This window comes from Phoca vitulina, unplaced genomic scaffold, assembly GCF_004348235.1.
Source record: "Phoca vitulina isolate PV1807 unplaced genomic scaffold, GSC_HSeal_1.0 scaffold9, whole genome shotgun sequence".
Lineage (NCBI taxonomy): Eukaryota > Metazoa > Chordata > Mammalia > Carnivora > Phocidae > Phoca > Phoca vitulina.
In genome coordinates, this window is record NW_022589712.1 from 23414733 (window position 1) to 23434615 (window position 19883).

The following is a 19883-nucleotide window of genomic DNA, read 5'->3' on the forward strand; positions in this document are numbered from 1 at the left end:
GATCCTAATAAGGAGAGGAATGACTACAAGTCTCACTCTGTTTTAATGAAAATATTTTCTATTTGACAGCTGAGCTTGAGCAGAAAATTATAATCTTCTAGACAAAGAAGAAATAAATGTGGATGTGCATTCATATCTGTTTTCTCTTAATTCCCTATAGTACAGTTTTGTTGCTTTATAATGATGGGCTTTGTCATAAAGAAAACATTTTTGTTCTCAGCTCTCCCACTGCTATGAAATAAAATTATTTCCTGATAAAGTGTAAATATAACTGGCCAATATTATTGAGGGTTAAACAAATCTAAGGTTACCATATGTACTCAATTTCTCTTCTTTCCACAGAAATCTTTCTGAAATTATGAGTGGAGAGAGTACACTATAAATTCTAAAATAATAATATTCATGCAATATGAATTTTGGCTGAAGTGTGGGTGTATCACCATCAGCTGACTCCTACATCATAATTTCAGGGGATACTGGCAAGGATTTAAGTGGAATTTTTCCTGAAAATATTATAAGGGAAATGTTGACACAGAACTGGCTGGGGTGGTTAGCCAAGTTTTATGTTAGAAAAGGTCAGCTTTTTTTTTTTTTTTTTAAGATTTTATTTATTTGAGAGAGAGAGTGAGAGAGAGAGAGAGCACAAGAAGGGGGAGCGGGAGAGGGAGAAGCAGACTCCCTGCTGAGCAGGGAGCCTGATGTGGGACTCGATCCCGGGACTCCAGGATCATGACCTGAGCCGAAGGCAGTCGCTTAACCAACTGAGCCACCCAGGCGCCCCGAAAAGGTCAGCTTTTGAGATCATGCTTTCTCTCCAGGGAGTGGGAAGTGGGGGAGGGAAATAGATCCTTTTGAGTGGTAAGAGAGCTGTAACATTTTATTTTCATAAGTTTTCTCATATAAAACTTTCACAAACTCCCCTTCAGAATTACAAATTATATACTGCCTTTTGTGCTTAAGCTGTTTGGGAAATCTCACAAAATAACAATCCTCCGGCTGTGTGGATAAATCCCTAACTGCCTGTTGTTCAAGAAAGTCTTGGAGGCAGAGATAATCAGCCTCTGGAGAATCCATCAGGGAAAGAAAAACAGAGACAGCCTCATAAAGGGTAAATAACAGTCCTGATAATACATAAACGTAGCATAGGATTGCAGTCACTTGTCTTAGTTATGGGCATTATAGTTCAGTGGTTAAGAGAGAAGACTCTAGATCATGTCACCTGGCTTTGAATTCCTGCTCTGCAATTGACCAGCCCTTGGACCTGAGACAAAGATACATGGTTTCTCTGTGTGTCCATTTTCTTATCTGTAAGGTGAAACTAATGATACCTACTTCATCGATGTTTCTGGGGAGGCTTAAATGAGTGAACACATAAAGTGTGCTTAGAAATAGTGCCTGAGAAATAGTAGGTGCCTCCTATATATTATTATAATTATTATTAACTCTGCTGTCATTGAGCTTCTGTTAGGCTATTACAAATGATATGTCTATCAAGGGGAGAACTGGAGAAAAAAGATCCCATTCCTTCAGTTTTTCCTCAAAATCAGGGAAGAGATATATATACCCCCACCCATAAACAGTTTAATACTTATATTACCATACTAACAGAAGTATATTTAGAATTATAGTATTATTAACTATTATTAATTGTTATGGAACATTATTAAATATTACACATATATCTCTGAAAATTTCTTAGAAAAGTAAAGTTTTATTATATGTACATGTACCACCTCTTATTAGTTTCACAAGCTCTTGGTCACAAGAGAGGTGAAATATGTCCTGTGTGCATGATGTGAAAGAAACTGGAATCGATTCTACAGCCCAGTTAATTAGCCTTATATATGTTGTGTCATCTCACTAGGGTCTTGTATCTCAGAGGGTCTTGCATCTCACTAGGCAAGATGATCATATAAGAAGTGCTTCAATTAATGCAGTTGCCAACAACACAATAGTAATAATTATGAAAATTAAAAAAAATGAAACTATGCTGATTTTTGTTTCTTGCTTTTACAAGGGAATACATTTCTATCATTATAGGTACATATTTAGGGGCTCCTGGGTGACTCAGTCAGTTGGGCTTCCAACTCTTGATTTCTGCTCGGGTCTTGATCTTGGGGTCATGGCATCAAGCCCCGCATTGGGCTCTGTGGTCAGGGTGGAGTCTGCTTGTCCCTCTCCCTCCCCCCACTTGTATTATCTCTCTCTCAAATAAATAAATAAATAAAATCTTTTAAAAAATAAAGGTATATATTTAGTATGTAAACATAGCCTCTGGAATTTGGGAGACATAAGATGCATAAATAAAATAGTAGCAGTATCCAAAAACCTTGCAAATTTCAAATAAAACAGTATAGAGAAAAGATGGAAAGGCTATTTCACACTATCTAATTGGGTTTCTCTTGCCAATGGATAGCACTACTTATATTTGGAATATATCTCTTAAAGAATTTTTCTTTTTTTTCCTCTAAGAATTTTTCTAACATTTACATGTGTATATTCATACATACCAAAATGAGTTCATATTCTTCTTAACATACTATGCCTTTATTTTCTAGTATCACCATGTCTAGTCAGTTTGTTCATGCCAGTACTTATAGTTCTTACTCTTTTTAACAGTTGCATAGTATTTTATAATTGTAATAATTTGTCTCTCTATTGATAAAGATCTGTGTTGTTAACAGATTTTTACTACTCTAAACCATGTTCAAAAAAGGGAAAAACTTCAATGGTTAATATATATAAGATAAATGCTCAATACAACAAGTACCCATGGAAGTATCCATTTAAAAATGTATATTTTTTCACACACATCAGATTGGCAAAAATGAAAAATTTTACCCACATTATATGTGGATGAAGATGTAGAGAAATGGAAACTGACATGTACTGGTAGTTGATGTGTAAATTCGGACAACTTTTCTGGAGAAATAGTGTTAACTGGTAAATCTGAAGGTGTGCATTGCCCATGATGTAACAGTTCTTCTCCTAGACACTAGCCATTCCTGTGTACCTTTAAAAGTTCTCCTAAGAATATATCTGAGTAGTGTCCAACCTAGTGCGTGCTTTGAAAACATATGGGATATCGATAGTTGTCACAATGATCGGAGGATGCTACTTGCAAATAGTGGGCAGGGCCAAGAAAGTTAAACATCCAGGAATGTACAGGACAATCTTATACAACAAAGAATTATTTTGTCCACAGTTGTATTGTATTTCAAATGTCCTGTTGGCTTACCTACATGAAATATCTATTTTAAGTAATCTGAGCTTAGACTATAATTCCATTTTACATTTAAAAATAAAGCACTATTTTTTATGATTTGCTATACCCTGAATTTTTCTTTTTTTTTTTTGCTTTGGAAATTTGCCATGCTGTTGTTTACCATTTGAAACTACCATTAATAGTGAAACAGGTGATAGTGTTTGTCACCAATACAACTATCATATAATCAAAGTATATTTACAACATACTTACAATCTGTATATACAGTCCTGTATTGATACACATTTACAACTTCAAACAGTTTATTTCCAACATCATGTTGCTTTCAAGTTGATTCTATGTTTATGCGCAAGTATCTCCATAATTCACTATGTCTTTAAGTATAGTTGTGCCTGAGTATTTGCGTATTAAAATGCTATTATTCACCTTAACTTATTTTAATTTGTTCTTTTATAGTTTTTCCAGATATGTATATAAGGTTATTACATTACTTATGAATATTTTTAAGAGAGAGTAAATGTTATGTGACAAAATAGTTGCTATAAAAAGAGGGTGTTGCATTTGACTGCATTGAGAAATATTGTCATATAGGAATTTTACACATGTGCACAAGGAATCATAATCATGAATGTTCATTCTAGTGTGACTAAAATTTGGAAATATAATAATTCTTAATAGGAAAACAGATATTTTGTGGTCTTTTAATATCAGATACACTATGCACCTATTAAAATAATGAATCTAATCTATATCAATATATATAACTCTAAAAACAATATGGAATACAAAATATCGTATGCATTGATATTATAGTATGGAATAATTACATGAAGTTTAAAATCTGATTAATCTTTTGACATTGTTTACAGAATTATACATTTGTAATACATTACAGAAGCATGCAAAAAATTCTAAAATTCCATTCTAAATAATGGCATTTGTTCTTGTAGTAAAGAGGAAGAAGCTTGAGAAGGCTTGCACATAGGTGGCCTAAATTCTACCAGAAATGTTTCTTAAACAATGGGTATAGGTTTTGTATAATTATTTTTAAATTTTAATCCATCTGAATTATTTCAGAACCTTAAAAGTGAAATTATTTAAGGAACAATTATAATGTTAAGTTTCAATAAGTGTTATCATTTGAAAGAGGTACTTTGAATGGATTTATAGAGAATAAAATATAATCAGGTAACTAATCCCATGCCAGAGCTATGTTTTAAGCATCAAAATGAATAGATTCTTTTTCTTTTTTCCAGTACCTTTTTCAAACCATACAATTTCAATGTTTATATTTAGACCATGGTTTTCTTGTACAATGGTTTTCTCTAGTTCTTCTAATTGCCTTTCCTTTTCTTCTCGAAAGAAGGGCAAGTGAAAGAAAACACATTTTCCTCATATCATTAAGTTTTTAGATATTTAGTCACCCTATTTGTTAAATGATTTGGCACGCAATGGATCATTTATAGGCCTGCTTCCTAATTGTCATACTCTGAATTCCTTTTATTACATGCTCAGATTTAGGTCCACTATACATAAGATTCCTATATCTCATTCTTTTTTTTTTTTTTTTTTTTTTTTTTTTTTTTTTCTGTATTGTTTTCCCAAATTTTGGTGTTGTTTCCTTTGGCATGGAATTCTGGGTTAGAAATAGTTTTCCACCAAAACTCGAAGCTCAGTACCTTCTAGCATCCAATATTTAAAAGCTGTTTTCAATCTTATTTTTACACTTTGTAATTATTGTATTCTCTGTGGGATTCTATGCTCCTCATTTTTTCCTTGAAATTTTAAGAAGATACATACTTAAAACAATCCTACTTGCTGCTTTTTGATTTTTATTATCTGAAAACTTTTATCTTTGTCCAGCCTTACCAATGTTTTTTATGTAATTACTCCCCCATTCCTTTACTTTCTTTGCTATCTCACTCTCGTTGGCCAGTTGGGGGACACTGACTTTCTGAACTGATCTTCCATGAATCCTGGCCTTTTTGTCTCTTCATCTCTCTCTCTCTTTTTTTTGTTTTCGTCTTATTTCCTGGGTTATTTCCTTGGCTTTTTCTCTCAATCTTAATTTAAATGTTTATGTTGGCAAACTTTCTTTATACGATACTGTAGTAACAAATAACTCTAGAATCTTAGTGGCCTACCACAACTGTGCTTTGTTTTTGGCCACTGTTACAAGGTGCCTATAGCTCTGCTCTACATGTCTTCTTCCTTTTGGGAGACACAATGAACATAGAGCCAGTATCTAGGACCTGCTCTTTTCATGGCAGTAACAATGGTAGATTCATGCAATATCTATTAAAGTTTCTCCTTAAATGTGGTATACGTTAGTTCTGCTTACGTTCTATTGTCCAGAGTAATACACAAAAGAAGGCCAAGCCGGACATTAGTGTGGTGGGCAACAGACCAGAGTACTCTACAGGCCTAGGAGAGAATTACAGAAATACTTTGAGCCTATAATATGGTGATCACTCATCTTTGTCATCTTTCTTTTCCTCTGATTGCCTCCTGTGTATGTTTCCTTGATTTCCCCTTGATTTATCTAAATAAAATATTGCAATATTTTAAAATCTTTCTGAGAACTCTAATCAGATTTTCATTGTTCTTGTTCTTGTTATTTCCATCTTCCAGTAATTTATTTATGTTTATTCTCAGGACAATTTTTCTCTTGTTTACATTAATCATTTATACTTTTGCTGTTGGTTTTTCTCAATTGCCTGGTGAAGTCTGATCATATTTATAAATTATAGACTTGCTTAATTAACTAAAACACTAGGAAATTATTTCCTATACGATTACCAGATTCATCTTTGAATGAAGAGCTTTTTCTCTGTGTGCATGCTTATCAGACAGGTTATACTTCATTTGAGCAAAATGCAAGAAATCAGTGTGTGTATCCCTGCTGACAGTTTTTTTTTTTTTGCTTGATTTACTTTTACATAATTTGGATTTCATCTGTAAGTTAACATAAATGGTATCTTATGTATTCATGCTGTTGCTATATGCTTTCTCCACTTAATAACATAATCTTGGGACAACTTCTCATATTAATGCATATAGGACAACCTCACTTCTAAACTGCTGAATAGTGATAATTTACTTATACATTTCCGTATTGATAGACATTTTGGTTATTTTATATTATTTATAAAATTGCATTGCTATTATAAATTTTGCTCAATAAACATTCTTGTATAGCCTGTTTTAAAAAAAAAAAAAGCAAGAAATCAGAGATGATGGGCTTTCAGCCCCAAATGTCAAGCTTGAATGGGACATCAGCCTGACTCTGGGAGCTCCAGCCTCTACCCCCTCACTCCTGCTAGTTGGCTTCCTTTCTTCAGAAGTTATTTTCCGATTTTAACTGGAGTGCCAATAGTGGAAGTACAATACTGGGAATAGTAAATGTTTGTGTTGGGGGTCAGTGAAGAATAAATTCTGCGTTGACTCTACAACCAGCTCACCAGTCAGATTACTTTGGCTGCCTGTCCTCTGATACTCCAGGAAGTCTCCTCCACTGCTTCAGATTTTTTTCTTTACATGCATGATCCATCCCCCTGATCTGGGAGTCAACAATGAATTTTGTTCCAGCAATTGTTTTTTCCATGTGAAGTTCATAATATTTGATTTGCTGAAGTATCTTTTATCATTTTCAGGGTCTAGTGAATTTATTCCTTTTTAAAGACATCTCCCTCTTTTGATATCAATGATTTTTTTAGCAAGAAAGAAAAGGAAGCATGAGAGCTATGTAGCGTCTTGAACTATAACTGGTTATGTATACTTTTAATTGTTGAGAACAACTAATTTCCCCTCCAAATAACTGTCTTAATTTATTCTCTCAAGATTAATGTATAAAAACAATAATTTGGGGGTGCCTGGGTGGCTCAGTCAGTTAAGTGTCTGACTCTTGATTTCAGCTCGGGTCTTGATCTTGGGGTCGTGAGTTCAGGCTCTGCACTCACAATAATTTTAAAAAACAATAATTTTCACATACTTGCTAACAGAAGATATTGCAGTATTTTTTAATTATTATGAATGTACTATAAGTAAGATGTTGTCTTATTATGGCTTTAACTTGAATTTTCTTGTTAGTAGTGAATCCAAATGTGTTCATGTATGATAATTTGGCTATCTGTATTTTTCTTCTAATTATCTACTCATTTCCCCTGCCAAAGTGTCTTACATTGAATTTTATTACTGACTTTAGAATAATTTTTCTTATTTGTTATCTTTTAATTTTTTATTGTATCTTTGACATATGAAGATTGATTTTTTATATGATTTGAGTTCATCTTTTCATTTTAATTTTTGATTTCATATATTTTTAGAACATTTCATCTAACTCCATATTATTACTTTTTAATTATATTTTATACTGTATTTTCCTCCTTTGATGACTTTTTGTACCTTTACAATTTTTTGTTTTCTTTTTTCATCCTTAACTAACTGAAATATATTTTTGTGTGATACTAATTAGAGATTTATATATATAACATTTTTCCTAAGGACAGGGTTTGAGTAGCCCATCATTTCTTTGTTATTTGAAATACAACATTTCTCCTGTACTAAATCTGTGTGTGTGTGTGTGTGTGTGTGTACACACATGCACATATACATATATACCTCATAGTTTTAATATGGTTACCTTATTCTATTACATTTTTTCTGTATTTATATTCTAGCAGCAATATCATACGGTTTTATTTAGCATTGCTATTAGAACATTTTGATAACATAAATAAAAGTGCTTTTCCTTTATTTGGTTTAGCATTTTGCAGGCTCTTTCCTTTTGAAGACTTATACCTTTCATTAGCCTTGATAACTTGGTAAATTAGGAACCACTAGGTTGTTTTTTTTTTTTTAATGTGTCTTTATTCCTCTTTGTACATACTCCCTTCCAGATAAAGAGAAGTTTATTTCAAATGACTTATTTGAAATAAATGAAATTTTTCCAAAATGTGAAAAATAAATAGACTTATTACATTAAATACTTCAGCATTAATTTGGCATATATTTCCATTTTTCCCCTTTCTAATATGTTCTTTATTATGAATTATTACTCATTCTGGGCTTGGACATTTCAAAAAAGATTTATTGCTTGGTCTTTTATAGGCTCTTTTTGCCTTTGTAATCATCCTCCTCTGTACCTCCTCCTACAGTCTTTTTTTTATAAAGATTTTATTTATTTATTTGAGACAGAGAGAGAGAGCATGAGAGGGGGGAGGGTCAGAGGGAGAAGCAGGCTCCCTCCTGAGCAGGGAGCCCGATGCGGGACTTGATCCTGGGACTCCAGGATCATGACCTGAGCCAAAGGCAGTCGCTTAACCAACTGAGCCATCCAGATGCCCCTCCTACTACAGTCTTTTATCTATTTTTTTCTTTTTGCATTTTTCTATTAGTACTGATGAATAAGAAAATTAGTGGGTTTATAAGTTGAAATATCTTGTAAGACCGAATAATTTTTCACCTAGTATCTTGTGTTTTTATGTAGACTGTTGTATACATTATGAATTATAATGATTATTTATTCATTTCCAATATTTAAAAGACTTAATTTTTTATCCCATTTTATGGTATTAAAAAGTACTTACAACTTAGAACATTCACAGTGATGACAAAGAGATTCTGCAGATTCAGGGAAAATATATACCAAAGACATGTCTGATAAGAGAATATTATCCATGGTGCCTGGGTGGCTCAGTTGGTTAAGTGGCTGCCTTTGGCTCAGGTCATGATCCCAGGGTCCTGGAATCGAGCCCTGAGTCAGGATCCCTGCTTAGTGGGGAGTCTGCTTCTCCCTCTGCTTCGGCCCCTCCACCCCCCACTCGCTTATGCTCTCTCTCTCTCTGTCTCTATCTTTCTCAAATAAATAAATAAAATCTTAAAAAAATGACTATTATCCAAAATATACAAAAATGCTAAAACAACAATAAGAAAATGAATAACTGGATTAAAAATGGATCAAGGGTTAATCATTATGTTGCATCTGATAATAATGTAACATTGTCTATCAACTATATGCAAATTAAAAAAATTATTTTAAAACAAATGGGCCAAAGACCTTAATAGCCACTTCACCAAAGAAGATATACAGATGGCAAATAAGCATATGCAAACATGCTCAACATCATATATTATTAGGAGTACAAATTAAAACAACAATGATGCAAACAATGAATCATGGAACACTACATCAAAAACTAAGGATGTAATGTATGGTGATTAACATAACAATAAAATAAAATTTAAAAAATAAAACAACAATGAGCTATCACTACAAATGTATTAAAATTATCAAAATCTGGAACACTGATATACCAAATGCCAGTGAGGTTATGGAACAACAGGAACTCTCATTTTATAGCTAGTGGGAATAAAAAATGTTGCACCCACATTCAAAGACAGTTGGGAAGTTTCTTATAAAAGTAAATATACTCTTAACATATGACCGAACAATTGTGTTTATTCACCCAAAGGAGTTGAAAACTCATGTCCACACAAAAATGACAAAACTATGGAGACAATAAAAAGATCTGTGGTTTCTAGGAGTTACTGCAGAGAGAGGGATGAGTAAGTGGAGCACAGGGGATTTTTAGGGCTGTGAATCTATTCTGTACAATACTGTAATGATGGATACATATCATTATACATTTGTCTAAAGCCATAGAATGTACAATACCAGTAGTGAAACCTAAGGTAAACTATGGACTTTGGTTGATGACAATGTGCCAAAGTAGGGTCATCAATTATAACAAGTGTACAACTCTGATAAAAGATATCGATGGGAAGAAAAGCTATACATGTGTGGGGGCAGGGAACATATGGGAAATCTATAAACTTTGCTTTGAATCCAAACTGCTCTGAAAAAAAGTCTCACTTAAAAAAAGCATAAAGTCTTAGTGATGATGGCAAACAAAGGGACATCTTTTTTCTAAACTGTATTTGAAATGTATCTGTGAAAGAATGATGATTATGATGGCTGTTTGTAGTTTCTAGTAAGTAGTTACATAAGGACTTTTCATAGATTCTGTTATTTTTAATGCTTTTTCATGTCATAAAATTTTGAAGAAGCTCAGAAAAAAGGAAAGGTTTGTTCTATAATTTGACACTTGTACTTATTTGAAACACCTAGACATCAAGGCTTCCTGGTTAGAAGACTTTTGTACTTATTTGAACTTAGTGGAATCTCTAATAAAAATAGCATGCACTTAACATTGAATATTGCTAAAATCCTTGTTTTGATAGATTATTAAGTAACATGTAATAAGCAGTAATATGTTACGCAAAATTTGGTGAGTCCCAGGAAAGTTGAATAACTTAAAGGGAAGAAATATTGCATTTTGTAGTATCATCAAGATTAATAATAATTTGTATTCACAAAACCAAACATTTGTGTAGTTTATTTGGCAGGAGTGGGTTAACTCAGCAGGCTTTGATTACTCACATCCTGCACATTCTAAAGAAAGGTCTGTTTTCTGGACTGTTCCTTAGTCAACTTCTTGGAGATAACCTCTGATCCCTTGGAATATTCTGTCTGATAAGAGGGTTTTTATATGCCTACAGCCTTTGGCTATTTGTATCAGTCTGACTAGAAAAGTTTATTCTAACAATATGATTTATGCTGAATGCCTGCTTTTTTCTCTGAGGTAGGATGCCCGGACTCTGAGTAGCTGAGATCAGTCATGTGGGTGCTGCATCCCTACATGACTGAACCCCAGTAAAACACCTAGACATCAAGGCTTCCTGGTTAGAAGACTTTTGCATGTGTAATCATACAGCATTGCTGGGAGAAATGTATGTCCCTGTGTTTATTCCACTGGGAGAGGACACCTAGAAGATTATGCCTGGCTTTTCTTGGACTTCGCACATCTTTTCACTTTGCTGATTTTAATCTGTATCCTTTCACTGCAAATAAGCCATAACCATGGGTATAATAGTTTGTGTCCCATAAGTCCTTCTAGTGAATCATTGAGTCTAAGGGTGGTCTCATGGACCCTTGACATGATTGTACATGAACATCCCCAGGCTTTGTTAAAATGTCAATTATACTATATTCACATATTCATTTCCAAATGTACTCGTGAAAAATATTGTCATAACAAAACTGTGTGGTCCAAGTGATTGAATGTGGCCTAATAACTTTTGTTGCCTAAATTATAGCTGTTTAAAATTTATCAAATATGATCCAAGCAGAATTAAATAATTGTTATGTAGGAAGTCCTCTTTAAGGTTGCAGTTTAAATGAAAGTTTAGAATGAAAGAATTTGAGAGAACAGTGGAGATTTACTTAAGATTAAGGAATATCATAAAATTATAGTATTTTTTTTCTTTGATAAAACTTGTATCTCCTTTTTTTTGACACTGCCTTTAGGAATATGGCAACTATTTTTAAGTTGAAGTTTTTTTCTGGTTTATCATGAATTTTTAATCAGGGATGGTGTTGTTATTTATGTACTACTCAGATTAGCTAAAGAATGTTATTAAATGTTGGATTACCCTTGAACTACTGGGATGATCTTTCCTGATCATAATATGTTGTGCTTTTTATGCACTTAGTTTATGATATTATATTCAGGATTTTTACAAGCAGAATCATAAATAAAAGTAGTATTTTTTTTTTTGTAAAATTTTCTTATCAAGCTTATACTTGCCTCATAGAATTTATTAATGCATACATTTATTTATCCTTTATTTATCCAATATTTAATGATTGCCTACAGTGTGCTACTAGAATGGCTTAAATCAAAGAGACAATAACAAGGGCTGACAAAAATGTATAAAAACTGGAATTCTCATGCATTTCTGGTATAAATGTAAACAGGCATTTCAAAAAAAAATTGGTAGTTTCTTAAAAAGTTAAAAATGAATTTAACATAAACCCCAGAAATTCCATTCCTAAGTATTTCCTGAGAAAAATTAATAAAAAAGAAATGGAGGGATGCCTGGGTGGCTCAGTCAGGTCAGCGTCTAACTCTTGATTTTGGCTCAGGTCCTGATCTCAGGGACTTGAGATTCAGCCCCTCATCAGGCTCCATGCTGGGCACATAGCATGCACTTAACATTGCTCCATGCTAGGCATGGAGCCTGCTTAAGATTCTCTCTGTCTTCCTCTTCCTCTCCACTTCTCCCACCAGCTCAAGCTCTCTCTCTCTCTCTCTCAAAAAAAAAGTGCAAACAATTCAATTATTTATTAACTGGTGAAAGGATAAATGAAGTATTTATGTCAATACAATAGAATACTATTAAAAAATAACAAGGAAATGAATCACTGTTACATAGAACAACAGTGATGGACCTCAAAAATTTTGTTAAGTGAAAGAAGACAATCACAAAAGACTACATGTTATGTGATTACATTTATATGAAATGTCCAGAAATGGCAACTTTACAGATACAGAGAGCAGACCAGTTGTTGCCTTGACTAAGCGAGGCGTGGCTTATCTGCAAAGTGTGAAGGAGCCTTTTGAAGTGATGGATATGCTCCAAAAGTAGATTGTTTTGATGATTACACAATTCTGCAAATTTTCTATAAATCATACAATGGGTGAATTTATTTTATATAAAATATATATATATATATATATCTATTTATATATATATATATATATATATATATATATATATAATTCCTCAAGCTGTTTACAGAAGTAGCTTAGACCCAACAGAATACAGGGTTAGTAAACTAAATATAGGATTGTTAAAATATCCAAACTGAAGCTCAGACAAGGAAAAAAAATGGAAAGTTTAGTAAAAAATGTGAGGAATATTTGTGTATCAAATGAGAAGAGGAAAACATGCATTGTTGAATAAAGAAAGTACAAGACATCTGGGGCATCGTGAAAGTTTCTACTATGCGTGTAGTTTGGAGTACCAGAGGAGAGGAGAGAAAGAATGAAGCAATATTTAAAGAGATACTGCCTGGGAAGAAAAGTCTTCGTCGGTTGATATATTATTATTAAAAACCAAATTAACAACTTACAGAGGAGAAAAAGGTATGGATTACTTAAAAAAAAAACAACAACATGAATAATTACTGACTTTTCAAAATAAATTATGGAATCAGGAGAAAAAGACATATGTAATGTAGTGACAGAAAATATGTCAATCTAGAATATTATAACCAGCTGAAATATCCTACAAAATCAATGTGATCATTTTAAAGATTAAACACATTTCATGGTTCATCTCCCTCTCTGATTTCTCCCCCTTCAGATTTCCTTCCCTTCCCCTATGGTTTTCTGTGCTATTGCTTATGTTCCACATATGAGAGAGACTGTGGACCACGGGAAACAAACTGAGGGTTTCAGAGGGGAGGGGGTAACAGGGTGATGAGTATTGAGGAGGGCACATGTTGTGATGAGCACTGGGTGTTATACGTAACTAATGAATCATTGAACACTACATCAAAAACTAATGATGTACTATACAGTGGCTAACTGAACATAATAAAGAAAAAAAGAAAAGAAAAGTAAAAAGTAAAAAGAAAAGAGAAAAGAAAAGAAGAAATACATTTCTACATGTTTTTTGTTGAACATATTCCTTTGGGGAATTTACATTGGAATAAACTTGCTTGGATTTAGATATGCATTTGTTGAGATTTATTAGATACTATTAAACAATTTCCCCCAAAGTTAGCTGCTATACTAAATTATACAATCACCAACAATATGTGAACCTTCTTGTTGCTCATCATCCTTGTCAATATTCACCATCACTTTCTATTTTATATCATTCTGTAGAATGTATTTTGGTATCTATTTGTGGTTTAATTTATATTTTCCTAATGACTATTCTAACACCTTTTCACATGGTTAGGCCATTTGGAAATCTTAATTTGTAACTATTTAAGATTTCCTTCCACGTTTTTAAATTGACTTGTGTCTTTTTTTTCCTGTTATGTGTGAGGTTATTTGCAGCAAATGGCATTAATGGTAATCTTGTTAGCACTGTTATTCCTAAGAGCCCCCAAATAGAAACAACCCAAATGCCCATCAACAGTATAATGGATTAATTAAAATATGGTATCTTTATACAATGGAATACTACATAGAAATGAAAATGAATAAACTTCTAGTACATACAAAAGCACGAATGGATATCAAAAACATAATTGGGGGGCACCTGGGTGGCTCAGTTGGTTAAGCAACTGCCTTCGGCTCAGGTCATGATCCTGGAGTCCTGGGATCAAGTCCCGCATCGGGCTCTCTGCTCAGCGGGGAGTCTGCTTCTCCCTCTGACCCTCCCCCCTCTCGTGCTTTCTCTCTCTCATTCTCTCTCTCAAATAAATAAATAAAATCTTTAAAAAAAAAAACATAATTGGGAGGGAAAGAAGTCATAGCTGAATATAAACTCTATTTATATGGTTTTCCACCATAAAAATATGAAAACACGTAAAAATGTATTTAAAATGTAAACTATCTAAAAAAATTTCCTAAAGCTTATATTAAAAATGCGGGAAGGATTATAGAAAACCAAATCTATATGATAATAGTTATAAAGATGATTAACTTTGTCAAGGTACATTAATGAATGAGTGGGGGAATGAGGAGAGCTTTGTTTCCAGAAATTATTCTATTTTTTGGTGTGGGTGACTTTTTAAGGGTATACTCATTTTGTATAAACTCATCAAAGAGGTATTTATAATTTTGTCTTTTTCTGTCTTTTCTATTCTGAGTTTACGTTAACAAAAGAGGATAAAATAAAACAAGGTAATTTGATACTGAAAGTAACAGAGAGGAGATCCATTCTATTAATTCAGTCAGTGACAAATTGATTTTATAGATGATTTATTGATTATCCATTACAGTTTTGCACAACATGCATCTCTAGTTAATACATTTCTTTAATAATATAAAACATTGATTTTTTTAAAAATAGACTTTCAGTGATTTCTTGGAAACCCCCACCCAAAAAAAAAAAAAAAAAAAAAAAAAAGATTTCTGTTTTCTGGCAAGAAGACCAAACTATTAGCAATCATAATTAGAAAGTCAGGTAGCATTTTTAAAGTGTTTGGAATTCTTTTATTCCTTTGTGAGCTTAATTTGAAATTTGTCCTTACATCTGTGTGCTGTAGAAATGTTATTTGACTCAAATGTGAAATTGCATTGCTTCCAACACCATTATCATGCCTCACTTAAAATGTGTCTCAAACTTGTAATGTCTTTTTAAAATTTTTATCTTGCTGATAGCTGTGGCATTAATTTAGAATGATGTGTGATTTGCAAACAGCAATTTTGACATTCAGATAGATCATATCTCTGCTCAAAGGAACTTCTAGGTTGTATGCATAAAACTGTGTGTGTTTTAGTATGGAAAGTTTGACTTTTTGCAGCTTTATAAGAAACTAAAACCCAACTTGTGGTAGTAGAAAAGTCTGGAAAAATAAGATATAAATATATTGGTTATATTTTCTTTGAGAAGAAATAGACACAGACACAGTTATACTTTTACCTTTTCCAACATAAGCTACCTTGCTGCATTACTAATATTTATTGATTTTAGCAAATAAAAATATGAAAACACGTAAAAACGTATTTAAAATGTAAATTATCTAAAAAAATTTCCTAAAGCTTATATTAAAAATGTGGGAAGGATTATAGAAAGATTTAATGTATAGAGATGGCTATATCTACATAAAGGGTAATGTTGAGGTGAAATGAAATATGGAATTTCATTTGATAATGTTTTGCTTAATTATTGAAAAGATTAATTTCTATCATTTATTTATTTTATTGAAACTATGTTGTGTCATCATAAAGATCCTCCAAGAATCCCAGATATTTTTTTCTTTTTAAAGTAGATATTTTGTTGTTAAAGTGACCCTCATGCCTGTTGTTATTTATGCCCTTATATATAGTAATCTCTCACACTGCAAACAGCCACTTGATACACATACATACATTGGGTTCTGTTGTTTTGAAATACTCTAGAGACCCAGACACTATGTTGAGAAACACATGATAGCTATATGAAGATATTAACCATGGGGCTCGGGGGAGAGGGAGAGAGAGAGAGAAGTCTTTCAGCAGTTCAAAGGGGTTTATTATGGTCAAAAGCCATTTATTTATTTATTTATTTCTATCCCTCTCTTTTTTTTTTATTTTATTATGTTATGTTAATCACCATACATTACATCATTAGTTTTTGATGTAGTGTTCCATGATTGTTTGTGTATAACACCCAGTGCTCCATGCAGTATGTGCCCTCTTAAATACCCATCACCAGGCTAACCCATCCCCCCACCCCTCCCCTCTAGAACCCTGTTTGTTTTTCAGAGTCCACAGTCTCTCATGGTTCATGGTTCGTCTCCCCCTCCGATTTCCCCCCCTTCATTTTTCCCTTCCTACTATCTTCTTTTTTTTTTAACATATAATGTATTATTTGTTTCAGAGGTACAAGTCTGTGATTCAACAGTCTTACACAATTCACAGTGCTCACCATAGCACATACCCTCCCCAATGTCTGTCACCCAGCCACCCCATCCCTCCCACCCCCACCAAAAAAGCCATTTATTTTGGTTATTCTTTATCACCAGTGCATAATGTAATCTCTATATGAATGAATGCATGGATTATTAAATCAATTAAACACATTGCCAAGGGAAAAATAATTTGTAACTGGATTTTTTTATTCTATTCATAAGGAAATGAAGAATGAGAGAGAATTACCTTATACCTGTTTATTTAGAACAAAGAAATTAAAAGATTTGAGTTTATATTCTGAAGTTTGTGCAGACTCCAGAATAGTGTTCTCCATTTTTATTACAGTTACTCTTAACAATTTGACTCCAGGTATGACCAAGAATAAAAAATTCTGTGTTATGAACACTAGGGAGCTAGAATAACAACCAGGAATTTTACCAATTTCATTGTTCAAAAGCAAGCGGAAGTTACCCAAATCTGGGGAAATAGCCAGGACATAAGAAAGCATACTATTTTTGTAGGCTTTTAAGGTATTTTAACTGACAAGAGTAAAGAGTAGTATCCACGAAGTCAAATAGGTTTATAATGACAAGTATAGACAAAATGAGAGTGTAAGACCCAAATAATAGCAATAACAAAGTTAATGAGTACAACACTGGAATAAAGATACTTGTACTCTGGCTTCCCTATATGTTCTCTTGTCATCTTAGATTAATGACTTCAAATCTAATATTTTTTGTAATCAGCAAATAGGGAGAGAAAGGATGAAGCAGTGGCCTAAGGCTAGGCTCTAACTTGGGTAGAGGCAAAGGTGCTAGAATAAGGAGCTGGGCGGTATAGTGACTACCCTGCCCTCTCACCCCAGCCCAGGGCAGCTTTTGGCATCAAAGGTAAGGCTGGCATGCTGACTTGTATTCAGGGGAACAATGATTGTCAAGGCTTTGCCAGCTAGGCCTGTGGTAGCAGGAGTTAGAGATAATCCTCAGAACATAGAAGTCCATTCAGCTGCACCCCTTGACCTGTGCTGGAAGGAAACTAGCTGTCAGTTTCTAAGAGTAAATTATCCAGAATAACTAACTCACTACTACATTTGTGGTGAAGGGCCTTGGTACATAAAACCTGTCCAGTCATTTGTCATCTCTGTATTTTGTATATATTTTAGAGATACTGGTGAAAAGGAAAAGAGTGAATTAGGGAAATTCCTCAGGATATCATTAATCCAAAAATAAAAGGAGCAATTAGAGTTCATTTTGCGAATGAATATGTGTTGGAGCAAAACAAGTAATTATGGTAAATATAGATTTTAAGAAGGTAGAATATTGCTATTCTCTCTCCTCAGGTTTTCCTTGATGCTCCTTGGAAAAAGCATTTCTGCAATCACCACAATGTGATTCTCAGGAAATGATGAAAGTGCTTAAAAATACTAATATGTGTCAAAAAGGGGAATTGGGAAAATTACAAAATTATTTATTCCCACGCAGAGCTAATTTAGAATTGGGAGTTTGAGCCACAAAACATTTTTTTTTCGGGGGGGGTCGATTTTTCATTTCTTTTTACTAGCACCTAATTTCCAATTTTCCATATTTCATTCGTGGACTTGAAGTTATTTTCCCTTACAGGTTCAGTGTTCTTATCCATGTCCAAATTCTTTCAAGTGGTTGCTCCAGAATCAGATAAGGCCAGTGAGGACATGTTTTTTATCAAGTAATACAAGATGTAAAGGCAGAATAATATTATAACAATACATACCATGATTATCACTTTAAATTACACTTTTTTAAAAGATTTTATTTATTTATTTGAGAGAGAGTGAGTGAGAGAGCGTGAGCCGGGGGGCAGGGTCGGGGGGGCGCGGGCAGAGGGAGAAGCAGACTCTCCACTGAGCAGGGAGCCCGATGCTGGGCTCAATCCCAGAACCTGGGATCATGACCTGAGCTGAGGCAGATCGTTAACTGACTGAGCCACCGGGCGCCCTAAATTATACTTTTAAACATATTAATATATGTGTTTTTACATAGTATTGAAGGTGAGATCCTTTCTTGGACAGAGAGTAGTTTATTGCTGTGGTGATCAAGAGCAACTGGGGTATCAGAAAACCATCTGAAAGTTTTTTTATTTGCATTTTAGCCAATAGAAGTTGAATTCTTTGATTGTCCTTTACTTCCCACCACAGCCCAAATCCAATCATATCTACTTTCCAAAAAAAGCTTTGCACGTCATTTAAAAATTTTTTTTCATCTATATAAGTTCTTTTACAATTTTTGTTTAAAAAATACAATTCTGTTTAGGGTTATACCATTTTCATTTCACCTACAGATTGAATAACATAATCTGACTTCTCTAACTCCTATAACTTTTCTACTACTTGATAGTAACCTACTCTTTCCCAATTTCCCTTAAAAAATCTCATGAAATGGATTTAATATATAAACCTATAAAGTAGTAGTTGCAAACCAGAGACCTCAGTTTAGGCAGCAGATGTGTTTTGTTGAGTTAGGATAGTAAAATTATCTTTAAACTCATTCATAAATGGTTTTGGCTAAAAAGACACAGTCCAATTGACCAAAGGCTTCACCATAAATCTCTTCACACTAATTTTACCTGTCTAGTCCCTATGAGAATTTGAAGTTTTACACTTTATTTACAGTAGCAGGTGTCTCGCCTGATCCATAGGAAGAGCAGGTCACAGGAAGCAGATCAAATTTTGTCCAATTCCTGAGACACCCTTTATTATTGAGCTCATTCCTTCAAAGTGGACTATATTCCATAAATCCATTTCCCCATTTACAAAGTAGAAATAATACCACCAACACTCTCTAAGACTACCCAACAAAATTCTTTGCAGTGATGGAAATATTCTATGCCTGCACTCTTTATTACAGCAGCCATTCCCAAAATAACGGCTACTGAGCATTTCATATGTTAATATTTTTTCCACAGGACATCAGCCCTTTTCTTCTTAACACTAGGTATTATGAGAGGGCACCTGGTTGGCTCAGTCATTAAGCATCTGCCTTCAGCTCAGGTCATGATCCCAGCATCCTGGGATCGAGTCCTGCATCTGGCTTCCTGCTCAGCGGGAAGCCTGCTTCTCCCTCTCCCACTTCCCCTGCTTGTGTTCCCTCTCTTGCTGTCTCTTTCTCTCTGTCAAATAAATAAATAAAATCTTTTTAAAAAACTAGGTATTATGAGATATTCCATTCTGTGTTGCCTCAGAATTTTGACTGGCTTGGATATCT